Source organism: Galeopterus variegatus, unplaced genomic scaffold (assembly GCF_000696425.1).
Source record: "Galeopterus variegatus unplaced genomic scaffold, G_variegatus-3.0.2 Scaffold1208, whole genome shotgun sequence".
NCBI classification, from domain to species: domain Eukaryota; kingdom Metazoa; phylum Chordata; class Mammalia; order Dermoptera; family Cynocephalidae; genus Galeopterus; species Galeopterus variegatus.
Genome location: NW_007727319.1, coordinates 35,217 through 38,697, shown reverse-complemented (window position 1 = coordinate 38,697; position 3,481 = coordinate 35,217). Strand labels below are relative to the sequence as shown.

The following is a 3,481-nucleotide window of genomic DNA, read 5'->3' as shown; positions in this document are numbered from 1 at the left end:
TTTTTTTTTTTTTTTCCTTTTTGTCTTTTTTACTGGCCGGTAACAGGATCGCAACCCTCGGTGTCGCACCTGTACTGGGGACCAGCAACGGGATCGCAACCCTCAGTGTTGTGCCTGCGCCACGCTCAGCCAGTGAGCGGGAACCGGTCACCACATGGGATCCGAACCCTCGGCAGGAGCGCCGCCGTGCTCCCAAGCGGGGCACTCTCCAGTGCGCCACCAGGCCGGCCCGAACTGAAAATTTTTCACTCTGAACTGAAATCCTAGAAATGGTTTGCAGCTCTAATCCCAGAGACACCAAGATTGTGAATGGATGTACACCATTATTAATTAGAGCTTCTATTATGAATATTTGAAGTCCCAGTGTTAAGGGGGTAAAAATTCCTAGTCTGCCCTGAAAAATAACATGTTCTGCTACAATACATGCTTCTGGAACATCAGATAGCTCACATATGAGTGGTACAGTATAGGAGCTATACTATTTCCTATGGAAATTTTCATCAATTAGGGGAACCAGATAAGCAGGAAAAGAATTAGAACCTTTAGCAGGGAACATCTCTAATATGAGCTGCTGCACAGGCAGAAGTCTTTTTAACTCTATTTTAAGAAAGTCAGAAATTAGCATCTGCACCCTGTCTCCCTCTCCAGAGAGGCACACCTCCAGGATAGCACTGCTCTCAGTGGCAGGTGGCACTGCCTCCTGAGCCATCTCAATGGCAGCCCACACTATCTGCATTACATCAGCACCCACTGCCAGCATTTCCATTCATCTTCGTCCATGCATGTCCTGTGGGGCAGCTTCCAGGATACTGAGCTGTCTGCCTGGGCTATCCAAGTTATCCCCCAAGGTGTCAATTTTTGTTTTTGTTAGTGCTTACTAAGTCACATACATTTTGAGTGGTGTTCCCCAATACTATTTTCCCATAAGCCCTATTATTTGGGGATTTTTCAGAAACGTATATAACAAATGCTTGCTAAAATTCTTATATTAATAAAACTTCTCATAAATATTGAACATAAATAGTATCTTTCCACCATTCCATAACTACTGTTTTTTAAGCATTCCCATTTATGAAAAGTGTATACACTCTATCAAGTAGATCTTTTGGAACACTTAGTTTTAATAATTAAATATGAGCATTTGGGGGTTGTTCTCTAAAAAAAAAAATCAAAAGAATCTATCTTAGCTTAGCTTCTAAGTGCCATAAATGTTACAACACTCAAAGCCTGGAGAGATCATAAAGTCTTTAAGAAAATGAAGCAGAGGGGCCAGTGAGCTCACTTGGGAGAGCACAGTGCTCATAACACCAAGGTCAAGGATTCAGATCCCCACACCCATCAGCCACTCCCCCCACCCCCAAAAAGAAACAGAAAAGGAAGCAGTAGAGACAGGACCTACAGTCATCACCACTGACAAACCACTGATATCACATGCTGAAACGCTGCAGAATATCAGTGCATGGTCCATACCCACTGCCATTAACCACCCATGACCTTTTCTGCCTGTCTGCTACAGACCACCTAGTTCTTATTAAGCATGGTTTTTATTATCTTCCACCTTTCCTGAAAGCTACTAAAGAAAAAGTTGTAATACCCTAAGAAGTACAGATAATTGACCTTTTCTGCCTGTCTGCTACAGACCACCTAGTTCTTATTAAGCATGGTTTTTATTATCGTCCACCTTTCCTGAAAGCTACTAAAGAAAAAGTTGTAATACCCTAAGAAGTACAGATAAGGGATATTCCAACATTCTCACTTACCCAGCCAAATGTAAAGGCAGCATAAACAGGCTAAAACAGTTTTCTTCAAACTAAAGTGCAGAAGCCCTGGGGGTAACAAGACAACTTTCCAGGAGGTTAGGATAGTTTAAGGAGAATCCATTTACAGATCTTCTGCTTCCACTATACTCTCCTAAAGCTGAACTGCCCGAGAACTGCTGAGATCTGCTAGTTCTGCTTACAACTTCACTTCTCTCTTTACTTCCTGAATCTTACAATGTACATTTCCCCAGGGCATAAAATAACCTCTGGGACATCAAACAAAGAGATAGTAACTACCTCAGGTTGTACTTCATTTCATTCAAGTTGCAAACCTCTGGCACAGCTCTAAGTCTCATCTATCTATCCATATGATAATTTGAATTCAAAAGTGAGACAGGAGTAAAGGTGCTTACATTAACACAATTATTTGAACAGGAAAATTGCACTGAGCTCTTTCTGGTAGAAATTAAGGCTGATTTTGCTTATTTGATTTCACAATGAGGACTGGCTTTGCTAATTAGGTTATGTGATGAGCATTTTCTATGCATTGTATGGGGGAAAATTATATTATTTTAACAAAAATACACAGTATGAAAATACATGCATGAAAAGCGAGAAATGAAATCCCTTGTAACTGAATAATTCATATGTCAACTTCAATAAGCAAGGGGATGCAGTCCATGCTTCTTGTCCTTTTAGGAAGTGCACAAATAAAAAGTCTGATGACCACTGGACTGGAGGATTGGAGGCATTAATTTATCAGTTACAGTTCCTCCTGCCTCTGCTTCTCCCACCTAGCCCTCCCTAGTGATGGAAAGCTGCACTCATTTTTACAAAAGCAAGGTCAAAATGTAATGGCAGAAAATACAAAAGAAAGATTGAAGATCACTGGGAAGAAACTCTTTTTCTACATAAATTGAAGGTACTGCAAAATGTTCATGTCATTTCAAGGTTATTCTGAAATCACATTTTGCTTAAAAGTATCTTGATAAAAATCTTTCTAAAAAGCATTAAGCTTATTTACTAAGAACACTTTTCCTGGAAGTAACTTTCTCTAATATTGAGAATTTAGCCTAATTATCAAATCACACACTGATTTTCACTGGAAGTCTACTTGAAGTCTCAGATGAGTCTATACATTTTCTTCAGAAGAGGAGCTCATTAAGAAAAAAGATCTAGGGCCGGCCCGGTGGCGCACTCGGTAGAGTGCAGCGCTTGGGAGCGCGGTGGCGCGATCCCGTTACCGGTCATGAAAAAAGACAAAAAGGAAAAAAAAAAGAAAAAAATAGAAAAAAGTTCTAGTAAAAGATTGGTGACTTGGGGTTTTAATGATAATTCCCCTTATTGACTAGCTCAGGGGAAGCTCTGTACTTGCTGAATTAATGAATGGCCCCAACCTACTTTTTTCAAATTCACTACCTACCTATTCTGCCTTAAAGAATGCCTGCTAGAGCCAGTCAGACTGGCGTACTCGTCATCCCAGCACTCCTCTGCACCCCAGTCTGCATCTTCTTCCCTATCTGAAGGGAAAAAAAAAAACTCAAATACCTCCCTGAAAGTTCTCTGAGCACTGTTCTTCCTGCCCCACATCCCAAAGCACTTGCTGCCCAGCTCCCTCAGCTGAAACAACACAGAAAGGATCCATCTGAGAACACATGCAAATTATTTTTCCTGAAATTAGTCTCTAGTTTCCTTGAAGAAAGAAATGAAATCCATCTTCT

At 40.8% G+C, this 3,481-nt stretch overlaps 1 long non-coding RNA gene across 1 annotated transcript in view; it reads right to left on the bottom strand.

Annotated features, from left to right (window-relative positions):
* LOC103592740 overlaps positions 1-3,481 on the bottom strand; it is a 26,425-nt gene that overhangs the window by 15,369 nt on the left and 7,575 nt on the right. The window contains exon 2 of the long non-coding RNA XR_550682.1: positions 3,184-3,280. This is a non-coding gene — a long non-coding RNA (uncharacterized LOC103592740). The remainder of the gene's footprint in view (positions 1-3,183; positions 3,281-3,481) is intronic.